The sequence below is a fragment of the Armigeres subalbatus genome, chromosome 3 (assembly GCF_024139115.2).
Source record: "Armigeres subalbatus isolate Guangzhou_Male chromosome 3, GZ_Asu_2, whole genome shotgun sequence".
Taxonomy (NCBI): Eukaryota; Metazoa; Arthropoda; class Insecta; order Diptera; family Culicidae; genus Armigeres; species Armigeres subalbatus.
This window is the reverse complement of record NC_085141.1, coordinates 75503083-75519805: the sequence shown is the minus strand read 5'-3', so window position 1 is coordinate 75519805 and position 16723 is coordinate 75503083. Positions and strand designations below refer to the sequence as shown.

The window sequence follows — 16723 nt, the reverse complement described above, 5'->3', positions numbered from 1 at the left end:
TGAGCTGAAACTAATAACCAATAAATGTCAATTCAAATTGAAAGTTAAACTGTATTTGAAAGAAAACATCAAGGAATTTATACTTTAAGCCATTTACTCCACTACAAGCTGTTTAGTTTAATTTCGATAAATCTTTGCATGTCATTTTTAGTAATTAATTTTTAGTAATTTCCTTTATTAGTGATAATTAATAATTTCTCGCTTAACTTTTCAAAAGGACCTAAGTAACATTTTTTTCATGAATTAATTTGAGTACTGCAATCAAAAGCTTGCATGTTTTTCTGTTGATTGCGCTATTCAAATAAATTCATGAAAAAAATGTTACTTAGGTCCTTTTGAAAAGTTAAGCGAGATTTCATTTATGAATTAGAATTTTAAGAATCCCTTAAAAGGAGTTTAGACTCCACTGGGATTCGTATTTTCTAGTTAACTATATACTCTCTTTTCTTGTTATTCCATTTGCGTTTTTGACACTCAGCTCTTATTCATGTAGTTTTACTTTGTTCTTGCTTGTTTGTTGCCAGTTGAGCTGAGTTAGTTGCGACCATTTCCAGGGGGCTCGTCCCAGAGCTTCTTGGTGTGGGGGAGAGTGGCGGGTAATAAAAAAAAAAAAAGTGAGAAATGAGAAGCCAGAAGTGAGATATAAGAAGTTATATGTGAGAAGTGAAAGTGAAAAATCAGAAGTGATATGTGCGAAGTCAGAAGTAAGATGTGCGACGTGGAAAGTGAGATGCAAAGTGAGAGTAAAGTGAGAAATGAGAAGTAAGAAGTGAGAGGTGGGAAGTGAGAAATGAGAGGTGAGAAGTGAGAAGATTCGAGTACGAAGATCGAAGCGAATAGTGATAAGTTAAAAGTGATGAGAAGTAAGAAGTGAGATATAAGAAGTTATAAGTGAGAAGTAAGAAGTGAAAAATGAGATGTGGGAAGTGAAAGGTGAGAAATTAATAGTAAGAAGTGCAAAGTGCAAAGTGTGAAGTGAGTAGTGGGAAAAGGGAAATGAGAAGTCAAATGTGCTAAAAGAGAAGTAAGTAGTGAGAAGTGAAAAGTGAGAAATTAGGAGTGAGAAAGTGAGGACCGAGGAACAAGAAATGAGAAACGATATTCTTTATTTTTCCTTCTTCCCTTTTTTCTCTTCCTTCTACTGTCTTATATCTCTCCACTCACTTCTCACTACTTAACACCTTGCTTCTCACCTCATAATTATCCTCTCTCCTTCTCAATCCTTGTTTCTGTTTTTCTCATTACTCATATCTTTCTTCTCACTTCGCAACTATCACTGCTCACTTCTCCCCACATTCTTCTCACTTCTCATTTCTCACTTTCTACTGCTCACATGTTACTGCACACATCTCACTGCTCAATACTCACTTCCATTTCTCAGTACTCACTTCTCATTTAAAATATCTCATTTCTCACTTCTCAGTTCTCGCTGTTCAACATTCACTTCGAACATCTCTCTTCTCACTTCACTTATTGAGGAAACAAATTTTGACTGTTTGGTTAAACGGAATTCGGCCAAATATAAATGTGTTCCCTATCTCGATACCTCCCTAACTCGATGCCCCTTCAATATCGAGTAAGGGAGAGTTCACTGTAGTTTCTGGAAGCATAAAACATGATGAAAGTAAACTCACATGACAAGCAGAAGAAAAAACATTCCTTCGGAAACCCCGCGTGCAGCTTGACTATGTCCAAGGGCTTGACGATCCCTTCCCAGGCCATCTGCGAGTTGTGGGGCTTGCCTAGGATGTGGTGGGGTTTGACAGTGGGCTCTGTTAAAATCCTATAAAAAGCTGCATGTATCCGCAAGTAGGCCCCGCCAAAGCGACCGTATGCCGCTCAAAGCCCACAAGCCCAAGTCCTGGTGATAGGTGGGACGCTAAACAGCCCTGATACGATGGCCCTCCGACGAGACAGGAGGTTTGCGCAGGCCCAATAAGCCGCCTGGAAAACAATATAAGAGATAAACACGACTCGATATAATCGGCAAAGAGCTAGGTGACGAATAAAGGATCACGATTGGAAGCTTGGAATATGGAACTGCAAGTCGCCAGGTTTCGCAGGTTGCGACAGGATGATCTACGATGAATTACATCTCCGCAACTTCGAGGTCGTGGCGCTGCAGGAGATTTGCTGAACAGAACAGAAGTGTGGAAAAGCGGGCATCGAGCGGCTACCTTCTTCCTACCAAAGCTGTGGAACCACCAACGAGCTGGGAATCGGCTTCATAGTGCTGGGTAAGATGCGCCAACGTGTGATTCGGTGGCAGCCAATCAACGCAAGGATGTGAGCTGAGGATAAAATGCCGTTTCTTCAACTCTAGCATCATCAACGTGCATTGTCCACACGAAGGGAGACCCGACGACGAGAAAGAATCGTTATATGCACAGCTAGAGCAGACATACGATGGATGCCTACTGCGGGATGTCAAAATCGTCATCGACGACATGACCGCTCAGGTAGGAAGGGAGGAAATGTATAGACCGGTCATCGGACCGGATAGTCTGCACACCTTATCGAATGATATCGGTCAACGATCCATAAACTTCGCAGCCTCCCGCGGAATGGTAGTCCGAAGCACATTATTTCCCCGCAAAAATATCCACAAGGGCACATGGAAATCATCTAACCAAGAAACGGAAAATCAAATCGACCACGTTCTAAACGACGGTGAATTCCTCTTCGACGAGATTGCTGGAACACCGCACGAGGGCAAACAATGCACGCTCCACCACGGACCAGGTGCTCGTCATTCGCCAAGTACTGCAGAAATGCCGCGAATACAACGTGCCCACACATCATCAGCCGCATATGATACAATCGATCGGGACCAGCTATGGTAGCTAATGCACGAACACGGATTTCCGGATAAACTGACACGGTTGATCAAAGCGACGATGGATCAGGTGATGTGCGTAGTTCGAGTTTTAATTCATCAACACGTCGAAGACGAAGTACATCGTAGCAAGAGGATCAAGAGAAGACAATGTGAGCCACCCACCGTGATTTCGCATCGATGCTGACGAAATCGAGGTGGTAAAAGAATTTGTGTACTTGAGCTCACTGGTGACTACCAAAAATGATACCAGCAGAGAAATTGGGAGACGCTTAGTGGCTGGAAATCGTACATACTTTGGACTCCGCAAGACGATCGAATAGAGTTCGCCGCCGTACCAAACTGACAATCTACAAAACGCTCATTAGACCGGTAGTCCTCTACGGATACGAGACCTGGACGATGCTCGTGGAGGACCAACGCGTACTTGGAGTTTTTGACAGGAAAGTGCTGCGTACCATCTATGGTGGGGTGCAGATGGCGGACGGTACGTGGAGGAGGCGAATGAACTACGAGTTGCATGAGCTGCTGGGAGAACCATCCATTGTTTACGATCAAGTGAAAGATAACTTGCGGACCCTCCGTAGACTGCGTGGTTGGCGACGTGTAGCCATGGACCGAGCCGAATGAAGAAGACTCTTATATACCGCACAGGCCATTTCGGCCTTAGCATGAATAAATAAATAATCGGAAACCTCGCAAAACATCCGGTGGCCAATGGCAAATCTGAGGTTCTAAATAGGGACAGAATACTAGAAGTGTGTCCGCGTTTTTTTCAAAAGCGGATTATTTTACGCAAAGTTATGGTGATTTGCATTCCGATAAAATTTTACCTATCCCAACCTTTTTGTCTAACCCCTGTAGTTCGTCTTTGAGTGATTAAACGGCCTACTTTTCCATACCAACAAAATGGGTTTCAAATGTTTCTTCTTTATTATAGCTCATTTGAGTGCTATAGTGAAAAAGAAACATTAGAACAGTAGTTACATGACTACATTTTGCTCAATTAGCTTGGGTAAGTGTTCAAATGGTGCATTCTCTGCTGAAATAGTTTAATGGACATGACATCAAGAATCTCCAAAGGCAGGTTCATTCATAGCATTATGGCTTGTCGAGCTATGCAATGTGGCACGATAACATGAAATTTGATTGTTCGCTGCAGAAACACAATTTATTGGCAAGAATGGCCATGGGGAGTAAATTAGACTGTACAATGAAGATTCATCATATTAAATCACATTTTTCGTCATTGCCAAAAATAGCGTGTGAAACTCGTTGTAAAACTTGATTTGTTCAGCACTCGTAGTATTTATTCCACTCGGTAAGCCTCGTTGTCAGGGACTCGAGAATGTTTCCACCCGAAAACAACCCAGAACAGAACGAAAAACGAACTAGCCATCTCCGGATTGTCAATCCTACGGTTTTGCTTCTAAGGCTTACTGGAGATCAATGATGGTCATTTTGTTAGTGTGGAAAGTAAGTTGTTGTACCTATCACACAAGCACGAACTGTAAAGATGATATGAGCCAGCTGAAGACCGAAAGTCTCGTTAATAGAAAGAATAATAATTAACTTAATCTTGTGCAAAAAAGTGTAACAATTTTAGAGTGAAATATATTAGCATGTTTTGTTTGTTATTGTTGCTTTTTAATGAAAATATTTGACCAAGTAAAAATCGATATGTTGGACTTCTGATGAACAAACTATTGAATTACCATTGTTTAATAAAATCATCGTTGAATTCAAAGATTTGCTTGGGGATTGGCTATATTTCCCCTACTTTTTTAGAGGTACTGCGTGTGCTGATTGGGAAACTCGACATCGCCCGCTTATTACCACACCTTTACCGACAAGGTTATCTTTAGCCTCCATTGTTCGTTATACTTTGCTTCATTTTTGTTCACAGCTTTTGTAGCTTGTAGCTATTCATCATATTCCATTCTATTATGTGCCCAAGGAAGCGAAGGTGCTCCTTTGGGGAGGAAAACTTTACTTTCTCTGACGCTGATATTGCCAACATCCTCCTCGCCGTAAGAGAGCGAAAGGAGGTTAAAAGTTACACGTCGCAAAGTTTTATTAGCTCTCGTCTTGTTCATCGACTGACTGATGATAATAACTCCTGGGTGGCTGAATCCCGCGCTGCTGAAAGGAACATCAGATGTTGTGTGATTTTCGATTGTTCATACTTGGTGCGGCTCGATGTGGACGTGACGTTGATCGATCGAAATTGGCTTCTGTTGCCGCGTTGAACTCAGATCATTGATGAATAAGCTACTCGACTTTTGCCTCGCCCGATACAGGCCACGGATAACACGAGGGCAGCGAGTGTTTCCGCAAAATTGTTCGGTAATTATGTTGGAAACTTTTATCGTCCCTCGTTTGTAACGGGATCTAACTTCGCTTGCGCAGCGGTCAACTCAGGGCACAGGCCAGCTCGTCCCAGGAGGATCCAATTCATGAGAAATTGATTCGATTTGACAAAGTTACGCGCTCTCGAAAAAGTTTGAGGAGTGGATTCGGTGTACGACAGATGTGCTCTTATCGGGAGAAATGAAATTTATTTCAGTTAGTCGGAGAAGTATGTGCAATCAAGTTTGTTCGTGATATACCGGAAGGAATCCTAAATTGTAATACAACGTAATAGTTTGGTAATGATTTTTTTCTTTTAGGAATCACCAAGATAAACTCGAACGCCATGAATAATTCATACAAATACTGCATTGATTTGACAATTCATTTACTTTCAATACTGTTTGAAGCAATAAAATATTTGAAATTTTGACTTTCAACTGATACTTTACACATTTCCAACCGTGAGATTCAATCGTATTCGTTAATTCCATTAGCACCTATTTAGCTTGAGCTTGGTGTACAAATTCAAGATCCTTTTTTTCCTTCTGAGTCAATTTGATTTTGAAACACAGTCCTTTGAGCTACTGTGAATTATAAGAGTATGGGCTCATAACATCAATTAATTATTCGTTAGTATTTCCTCCTATATTGGAAGGGAAGGCAATATGCCCTAGCCAAGCAGAGACTGCTTTAATGCATTAGTGGGAAAGATTTTCTTGGGTATGTTTGCCTCATGCAACATTTGAACAATAAGCTAGCTGATGTTATATTGAAATTATAGAAAATCTCTATCATATTTAAAATATTCACATTTAAAAAGGTGGTTATACTTTGTTAAGAAAATTATTTTGAGCTTTTTAGTGGAATGTCTTCACTTGTCATAAGACGAGTTTGTACAATCCCATTTAATTCCACCACTTAATTGTACCTTGACAGATACGTATTTCGACCTCAACAGTAAGGTCATCTTCAGTGTCTCGTACTTGACTCGACTTAGACTCGACTCGACTAAGTCGAGTCACGTACGAGACACTGAAGACGGCCTTACTGTTGAGATCGAAATACGTATCTGTCAAGATACAATTAAGGGGTGGAATTCAATGGGATTGTACAAACTCGTCTTATGACAAGTGGTTATACTTTGTTGACGAAAAGCTAATGAGGAAAACCTTTCCCCTGACAGCTGTTAGGAAACAACACAACACGCGTCGGCAAATCAGTATTCTGGTATGGACAGCGCATGGAGACGCGTAATACATTGTAGGTTAGTCCCAATAGGACAATTTTGCTTTTTTAGCTGTTTCATTTATTATTTTGACACGAGATCGCAGTATGCTGAGCCAGAAGTTGGACGTGCAAATTTTCTCTTGTCATTTTTTTTCTTTCTCAATGACTATTAAGATTTAGTATAATACGGAATTGTATTCAAGAGAAAAATCAAAATCGTTCCTAACGAATCCCAAATCTCGGCTTGAAGTACCCATTGGAGGCTTTGATGGTAGCGGAAATCAATAACGGCTTGGATACTGACAGAAATTTGGAATGATGCAGCAGTTCTGGTGGAAGTATGACGACTACAGAGCGCTAACAACGGCGACCATGAAGACGGAAAACGGCGGTGGCGATGGTTCCTGAATCCTGAGACAACAAGAACGGAAACGACGGCGACCTTAAATAACGTGTTCTCGTCGATACCTCATGTTGCTCAGCAAACCAACGTCTGTCCGGAGTGGGGATTATTTGGGCAATGCGCAATGCCAGTAAGTCCATAAGATGGTGGTAAGTCCTTCACGGGATAACGAAAGGTGAGTACAATTTACTTAACTTTAAATTACCTTCACAAAATTGAAGAAAAAAAACTGCATTTTCGGTTTGGTTTTAGATTTGCCTTTATGTCTTCTCCTTCAAAAATGCAAGGTGATAGGAAAATTGTTATGTAAAGTGTAGTCAGACCGCATTGTGCTTCCGTGCTGTGCGGTTCTTTTCTCCCTTTGCGGAAGGAAGTTTTTAATACTACCCGAAGCTATTTTAATTTCAACAGTGCTTCTCAGCGCTATTTGTACCCACTGATCCCGTTACGATCTTTGCAAGGACCCGTCCCTCCATTTTACGTTGGATCCGTTTGCGAAAGTAAAATTCCGACGAGTGGTGGTAATCCTGCAGGGACACCGTTCTGGGAAAAAAAACCTCTTAGAAGGTCACGTCTCCACGCTCAGCAATGAGCATTAATAAAAACAAGAGGAAGGAGGATTCGCTGAATTCTCCACTTCCTTCTAAGAAACAAGATTTCAAGACCGTACTGCCAAAGCGCGGAAAAATAGAAGGAAGCTGGAGACTTCAGATATTCCTTTTAACTCTAACATTCAAAATAATTCTTCTCCTATCGAACTGAGCAATCAGTTCGATTTGATTAATGGGAAAATCGAATCGACCTCTAGCCCAGGTGATTCGATCCATGCGAAAAAGCAAAGGATTCCGCCAATTGTGGTATCTGGTGCCGAGTTTTCTAGCTTTAGGAATGAGATTTTGAGTAACCTTCAGGGGACCAAGGTTTCATTTCAGATTGCCAGGAAGGGTGACTGCCGCGTTTTGCCGGGATCCTTTGATGATCGCAAACGTCTTCTTCTTCAGCGCCATAAATTCTTCACAAACGATGACAAAACTGAGCGATTTTTCAAAGGCCTCTTGAAAGGTCTCCCCAGTTATGATAAATCACTGGATGAGATTAAAATTGCCGTAAGTGCCAAAAGTGGGGTCACAGAACTAAACATTGTCATATGGATGCTAAATGCATGATTTGTGGTGGAACCTCTCTCGCCAAGGACGCTTGTCCTGTGAGAGAAGATTCCAATTAATTTAAATGTGCCAATTGTGGGGGCAATCATAAATCCAATTTCTAGGAATGCCCTTCACGCAAAAAAGTTTTGAATTCCTGTGCAAAATTGATGATGGGAAATTCTAATAGGATCCCAGATTCGCCGGGTAAACATGTTTCAAACGCTCAAAATCCGCAATCATTTTCCGGTCGAGCAATTCATACCCACCTCAATCAACGAACGAGTTTTGCTCCTACCTCTTACCGAGTAACGAGCAGTTCGTCGAATTCTATTTTTTCAAACACGCCCACCTATGCAAGCATTGCTGCAGGCAGGCAAAATTTCATTTCTGAAAATTTACCGACGATGAATGATTTCCATACTCATTCTTCAACGGAAAATAACGTTCGTTTTGACGACTCAGGTTGCATGTCTGCTTCCGACTTTGATTTTCTAAATGGACAATTGCATCACATGATTGACACAATGTTCAAAGCAAATACCAAAACTGAAGCTGTTCAGGTTGTTCTAAAATTTACTCAAAGAATTGTTATTGGACTTCGTTTTAATGGATCCAAATAAGTCTTTGAAAATTTTAAATTGGAATGCCCGTTCTTTGAAGGGTAAGGAAGATGAATTATTCACTTCCTATCAGTTCATAATGTGCACATTGCCATATTTAAACATATTTAAAACCTGGTCTTTTCATTACAAAAGATTCAAATTATTTTATTTACCGAAATGATCATCTTGACAGCTCCTGTGGTGGGGTCGCCATTGTCATTAATAGTCGTATCAAACATAAATTAAATTCTTCGTTTGAAACCAAAGTTTTCGAAGCCTTGGGAGTTTCTGTTGAAACACAATTGGACAATTATCTTTTATTGCTGCCTACTTGCCTTTCCAGTGCAATGGGCAGCAAAGGAATTTGCTGAGAGCTGATCTTCAAATTCTAACTCGCAACAAATCCAAATTTTTCATAATTGGTGACATGACATGCCAAACACCGCTCATGGAATAATGCTCAAAGCAATTCTAATGGTAAAATTTTATTTGAATATTGTTCTGCGGGATATTATACTTTTCAATATCCCAATGGGTCAACTTGTTTTTCTTTCAGTCGAAATCCTTCTACAATTGATTTAGTTTTAACGAATTCAAGTCAGCTGTGTGGCTTACTGGTTACTCATACAGACTTTGACTATGATCACCTTCCTGTGACGTTTGAAGTCTCACAAGAAGCCATAAACAATCCAATCAGCTCTACTTTTAATTATCATAGAGCTGATTGGGATTTATATAAAACGTATATCGACAGGAATTTTGATGTTGATATTCCTTCGGATACCAAAAGTGATATTGATAATGCTCTCGTATCTTTGACAAATTTAATCGTCGAAGCCAGAGGCATTGCAATTCCTAAATGTGAAATTAAATTCAACTCCATTATTATTGACGACGATCTTCAGCTACTGATCCGTCTTAAAAATGTGAGGCGAAGGCAATAAGGCTATCTGACGTTTATCATCTTTCTCTTGCACGCGCACAAACGGGATAGGGTTTGTTTTCATACGGAAACGCTTCCGAAGCATTTCCGTATGAAAACAAATGCTATCCTTCCCGTGCGCGTGCAAGAGAAAGATGATTAAACGTCAGATAGCCTTATACCAAAGAACTTACGATCCCGCCTTGAAAGTTATTTGACGAGATTTGTAAAATGAAATTAAAAAACCCAGATTAATCCACCTAGCGGTGATGGCGCCTTTCTCGCGGAAAAAAGTAATAAATCAAAACAAAATTTTCAAAACGACTTATCTGCTTTTGTAAACAAAGATTCAAACGACGATTTGACGAATCTGATAGCTCTTCCACGCAAACCAATACCATGAACAGGTAGTGGAATCCTTCACCTACCTATTGATGGTATTGGTTTGCGTGGGAGAGCTATCAGATTCGTCAAATCGTCGTTTGAATCTTTGTTTACAAAAGCAGATAAGTCGTTTTGAAAATTTTGTCTTGAAATGTAGCCTTTACCAGGGGGAGAAGGCGGAGCACTGAATCCCTACCCCGACATGTGCGACATCTGGATTTGGTTCTAAACTGTAAACAACAGTGTTAATTCTCTAGCACCTTTTTGTTATGGCGAGGCAATTTTTATGCACACTTTTGTTTTCGATATTTTATCAAAATTAAACACTCAATCATGCAGCAATATAAAGATGTGGTATGCTTGAGATAACTGCTTGATTATAGGGACTCGGAAAAGAATTTATTTGCAGTAACTAACCGAATATAAAAATGTTCGCATTAACGATTGCGCCCTAACACCGGTTCTAAGCTTCGATGCAGAGTACACGAGCTTTGTTCGCCAGTGACAGGCGTATGAGGCCCTTCGCCTTTACGCTTACACCTCGATGATGTACAAGAAAGGCAAAACCAGGGATCTGGCAGCCTTGACTAACCCCCATTTAACTGACAAGATCCAACATATGAACTAAACCACGATGACGTCACGCGTCGATTTTCAGTAAGAAGAAAACCTCATCTGAGGGCAAAGTTTACAAAAAATGAACATCAACGTGAACATCCGGTGAACTAAAAGCTCCGAATTCACTCAAATGTTCATCGGCCCGCAGCGGATGTCATTTTTTCGAGCGAAAAGAAGAAGAATCGTGAAAAAAGAAGACGCTCGTGGTTAAGTCCATTCGGGTTTCCCACTGAAGTTCTGAAAATGGGTTTCCCACTGACAATTCGAAATTACTTCTAACATTTGAAAATGTCGTATTTTGCATATACTGCATATTTTTAAAAACATTTACTTTGGCTCGAAGTTTAACAACCAGGTATCAAAATATAACATCAAAATATTTGCTAGGCGTATGCAATTATATTTTTTCATTCAATGTGATATTCACAGAGTAAATGCAACTTTTTTTTCTCAGAAAAAAACTGGTAGCAATCATTGTTTATTTATCTATGGGACATTTTCAAATGCTTAGCTTGATCACAAAAATAATGTAAACAAGAGAGGTGACGACAAAAAAAGTCAAACATTTGCATTTTTCTTGAGCAAATGTGTATTTTTGTTGATTTTATAAATGTTAAGGCGTGCCGGTACGTATCATATTAAAACTAATTCTGTTTGACCTGTGGAAAAATCATTTCGCGATGCCGAATAAATACGCTGTGTAGAGCTGCGAGAGCTGCCTCATCTACTCTGCCAACGAGGAAATTGCAGTGCTCCGGATTTCGGTGGTACGGATTCTAGCCAGCAAAGTCTCCGGATGCAGATGCTCCATTCCGCTGCCGTTAACCATCCACCCGGAAGAGATCGCCAATAAGGTACCAACACTCCATTTGGATAGCGATCTGGTTCGAGCGGAGAGTATGGAAGCCGATGTCGAGGAATCGGGCGTAGAGGGCGTAGAATTTTCAGGGGCCAGGATTCATACAACGCCTACGAGATGTGTTAACATCAGCAGCAAAGGTTTACGCTTTCTTCCCGGAGCACAGTAGCAGTAACGCTGGACAAAGGCCATACTAGCCGGAAATGAGTGATCTTCATGGAAGAGAAACTGGGCGGAATGACAGATCTATGCAATATATTTGCGCTTTGCGGCATGGCTCCGGAAGCGAGAACCAACGTTGTTTGTGAGGTGAGTATACTTAGTATAATTTTGGTAAAAATCGAATGACAAAAACCACCAAAATGAAAAAAAAAAAACGATTTTTTAAATAGGATTTTTATGTATCAAATTTGATTTCAAAACTATCGTTTCAGAAATATTGGCGAGCTGCCAATCACGCATGAGTTTCGACACGGTGAACAACATGAAGCGGAAGTGGCTGTATAAGTACTTTTTCCCAGTTCCTGTCTGCAAGCTGAGCCGATTTTGTTCTGGCAAGAAATCACGCACGTTAAAATAGATGACATTCGAAAAGCTCCAAGATCGATAAAGGACTATCAGGATCACATTACGTTGGAGCGTCATCTATCCTTCAAGAATATTACCCATAACTTGGAAATAGTGTTGCTGCGGCATCGCAACAAGAAGAACGGCATCGAACCGGATTATGACCAGTACGAGACGTGGATATGTGAGAGGCGCTTCATAGAGGGATGACAAAGAAAAATTAACGCTTGAAACGCGTCACACATTCCTACTCATGTTTGTTAACGCTGATCAATATAATTTTCTATAAAAATCACATTCTTTCAATTATAGTCTAGGTCATGTACCAACTAATTAGGGGCTTTCCCTGTAGACATATTAGGGATGGTTGGGAGGGGGGGGGGCGTGTATGGCACACGTTAGGAGGGGGTGGAAGTTGCCACGTGGTATTCGAACATTTGGCAGCGCCTTAGGGCTTTCAGGTATGGGTTTGAGGGCGGCTAATACCAGCGGTTATTAAATAATTTAACGATTGCTATGAAAGTGATTGCATCAAAAAGCAAGCATGTGAGAATATCGAATTCATGTCATACGGATACAGTATTACACCCAGGGTTTTTTACACGATTTGTTTTTTTAGTGGATTAAGCGTCAAAAAATGAGTTAACCCCATGAAAAAATTCACAAAAAACATAGAGAATTCAGATGCTATTTTTAAAAAAAAGTTAACCGAGAAGTTAATGAATTTCAACCGCATAAAAAAAAACCAAGGTGTACTTGATCTGACTGACATGATCATTGAAAGTATAGAAGGCGGCAGAGCTTATAAACTGCTACTGTTAATGGAACGAAAGTGGTTGAAGAATTAATATTACTATTGTGGCAAACACTAGCATCAAATGACCAGCCCACTGTAGTATTCCATATTTTTTGTTTAATTTCTGTTGAATTATTCCGAATTGAAAACATTTATTGGATGTTATCCTAATGAAAGCTTGATAACAAATTGATAAATTGTCTTGATGTAGTGTTTTAAGTATACACAATGTACTTGGTTGTTCTTAAAAATATTTATTGATAATCCATTTCACAGCTTTAGAGTCGGCAATACATATCAGTTTCCTTCGAATAGAATGAGTTTTGTAAGTTTTTGCCTATTAGTTGGCTTGAAAGAAACCATGTTTTTAGTGTAAAGCTTCATTTTTATGTTCAGATAAATCTCTACGATGTTTTTCAAAATATCGGATGAATGTTCAATAGCGCATTCTTCAAGAGAAATGAAGCCAGATTCTGGTTGAGCCCGCAAATATGAGTTTGCAACAATGTAATCATAATATTTCTCAATATTTATATTCTTCTGATCGTTGACAAACATCTGTAAAAGTAAAAATAAATAGGTTTTGTTTAATTTCAGTAGGGTAATTCGCCAAATATTGAACATACAACATATTTACTTGGGCGGCGATGATTTAAGTCGTTCAATATTTGACGAATTGTTCTACTATATACATATTGAATCGGATTGCGTATATGTAATATATAGTTTACCTTGAACTCATACTCAACAGCAATACAAACAGTTTTTACTATCGCACTCCCAGATTTTGCCACATAATTCGAACAAGCTGTACACTTCAGTCTGTTGAGCAGCTTTCTTTCTACATCGTCGGAAAGCATTTTAATGGATGCGGCCAGTACCACATCTGCCTTAAAAGTTTCATAATCTACCAAGTAGTTCACATGAAAATCAGCTTGCTTTCTAATTTCTTGGCACATTAATTTGTTACTCGCAGTAGCCATGCCTTGAAGGGGTTTCACCGTCTCGAAACTTCGACAGTTTCCTTTCCAAGGATTCATTACAGCATTGTTCATTATTAGTCGCTTGTAACTGGCCTTGAACTGAACCGCATTCGGGTTATTATTTGAACCGCTTTTGGCCCTGATAGCCCCAAAAAAGTGCTCTAGATGGTCCTGGCTGAACCAATACGTGTGAATTTCATCCAGTACACCCTTCTCTTCCACATATACTTTGAATAAGTTTTTGAAACTATTGATGGCTACAAGAAAACCCAGAAATCCTGTTTTGCATCGTGACTCCAAGATGCTTGTCCCATTGGACAATTTAAGGTTTCTGATGAATTGCTCAATAAAAGCAAAAGCATGGTAGTAGTTATCAAAATTGTCTTTAGACAACGGTTGTTTGAAATGGTTGCTACTTCTACCCATGCTGTTGGTAATATCGAACAAATCGTTAAAAATATGCAGAAACTCCGCAGTGGCGAAACAGTCAGCAAATTCAGGTTCAATTGTTCTTAGTTGCTCCAGTGCAGTAGCAACACTGTTGCTTATCACTTGGACAGCCAGAATCACCTTCATTTTCGAGTTCTCGAAGAAGATGTGTTGATCGCTTAACTTCGGTGCCAGCTTCAATCCAAGAACAGTTTGGTACTGATTTAGCTTCTCTATATATTCCCACTTAGCCTTCCCATTCAATGTTAGCAACACTTTTTGTGTGTGTAGAGTATTTCTGACGAGTTTGAGCATATGAACTGGATCCAATAGGACGTATACCTCCTGGTCAGTGGATGGATGTGTGAAGCTTGTTTTCAAAGATTTTGAACTTCCTCGAATATCACATCCGAGAGCATTAGCTGTTGCAATGTTGGTGCATGTTCCATCGAATGTTAAAGCCACGATCATCACACCAGCTTCATGCAAGCTTTCCAGGATCGTATTGACAATATCTTTCTTTTCAGTGGCACTTAGACCTTTGATCAGAAAGTAAGCGATCGGTACTTTCCATGCAGACTGGATTCCGGTAACCATAAACACGAGGGCCTCTTTTGCTGCAGGTATTTGAGCTGCGGTGGAGTCATCAATTTTACAAGTTTTTTGGGTGGCATGCAGGTGGGCCACACCTTCCAGCTTTTTAGTCTGATTGTTCCAAACAACTTGTTGGCGTATAGCCATCTCGTCCATCATTAAACAGCCTAATAATGGTTTTCCTTGGGAAATCATATCAGCTGCTTTAAGCTTTAGGGCGTCCAAACTTTCTTTCGTGATACCTGGGTCACCACCGACGCTCTCGTACCAGCGGATGATTGTTCGTGTATGTGGCAGTGTTTTGTTGAAAACATTGCGCACGTATTTATAAGCTTTAGGCGAGTAAAAATGTAAAGTAGTAGCGAAGCTACGCAGAGTATCACTATACGGTTCATGTTGATTCCGTGACATCAACTCTTCAAAAAGAGAGTGATTGGAGGAATAATCCTAGGGACGCATAAAATAAACTTAAAGAAAACAAGAAACAAATGTTTCGCAACTACCTTCAAGACTGCGGTGCTAGCGTCCGAAATCAAGTTTTTCGACTGTAGTTGGTTTAACAATTCTTGCATGCTATTCATGCGATCTCTCAATCGTTTGTTCTGGCCTCGAAGTAATTTAACAGTTTTTTGGGAACGTTTGAGCTGTGTTTTAAGTTTGGGTACCGCTATTAGAGCTTCTTCTCCTGTGAGGTCGTCTTTGATGTCTCCGGCGTACCGGATAGTTCTAGACAAAATAAGATTAGTAAGTATTAAAAGAAGATAATTTCGAATGAATTGTACCTTCGACGTTTGGGCGGATGTTCGGGAGACTTTATTGGTTCGATACGCAGTCGGCTCAAATCGAATGTATCGGCCGAATCGTAAGACCTATTGTGCAAAAAAAATGAGCTTTGGAAATTTTTGTTTTGTTCTTCAAGGTACCGTAGATGTGGTTGTGGAGAAGAATTTTCCTTATCAATCATATGATCCGTTGAAAGCATTTTTGCTCCTGCACTCAAATCATTGAATCCAGAGTCATGTTGAATGGACAACTGATTTGAACCGACTGTATCCATACTTCTGTGTGTAGGTTCATCTGGTAACGTCGCATTGATACCACTGAACTCGGACTCATGCAAAGAGTTTGGCGGTTCTGAATCACTGTATGTAATGAAATTGATTACATGATAAGAATTTAATCGTTACGAATATATGAAAACGGAAGGTATCCTCGGCAGCCTCTAAAATGGCAAATGATGTGATAATATCGTGAAATATTTCAGCTATAACTGGTTTTTTGGTTTGTAGGGAATGAGGTCTATGCCGGAAATACATACCGTTACAATTTCATTGAAATATTTACCCTGTGCTAGTTAAATCTTTGAAAATTGAAGGAATTGCTTTTTTATGCAGCATTTTTCGGCCAGAGTTGTAATAAAAATCGCTTTCAAAAAAATGTTTTGAACACATGCGGACATTAGCGAACCGGATTGTGTCAACATTTATCTCTCTTTTTTCAGCATTAGAAATAGCTTGAAGCCAAGAAATCCGACGTTGCCAATCCTTCGGGAATCTGTGGATCGAGATCCCTGTTTCCTCCGGTTCACCGGCATATTTGTATCCGTGAAAATCGCTATCACAAGAGTACACAAAACACTTCATTTTCGCGTTCGACAAAAAATCCTTCGATCGCTTCGGAAACTTTATATATTAGTTAGTACGGTTATGAAAGAAACCCTAATGCACAACGGCTACGGGCAAAATTAACATCCGGACGAATAATTCGGTGAAAACCATGGAAACTATAAAATCTTAAACTAGCTTAACTAACTTAAACTAAGGAATGAATTGAAGACCATAAAATAATGTTTATTTTGATTAGGTTTGTTATTGTTGTTTCTTCTTATTATTATTATTGTTATTGCTCAGGTTTGACGTTTCAATCTTGGCTGCAAAAAAATGGCGGCTTGGCAGCCACCTGGGCAAAACAGTTTCACCGTCTAATGTTATGATAGAAAATTT

General features: G+C 39.9%; 1 long non-coding RNA gene across 1 annotated transcript; it reads left to right on the top strand.

Moving 5' to 3' along the window:
* The first annotated feature begins 6889 nt into the window (after positions 1–6889).
* LOC134224871 (uncharacterized) lies at positions 6890–12166 on the top strand. Its single transcript, XR_009983090.1, has 3 exons — positions 6890–6993; positions 11197–11660; positions 11786–12166. It is a non-coding gene; the product is annotated as an uncharacterized LOC134224871 (long non-coding RNA).
* Positions 12167–16723: the final 4557 nt, after the last annotated feature.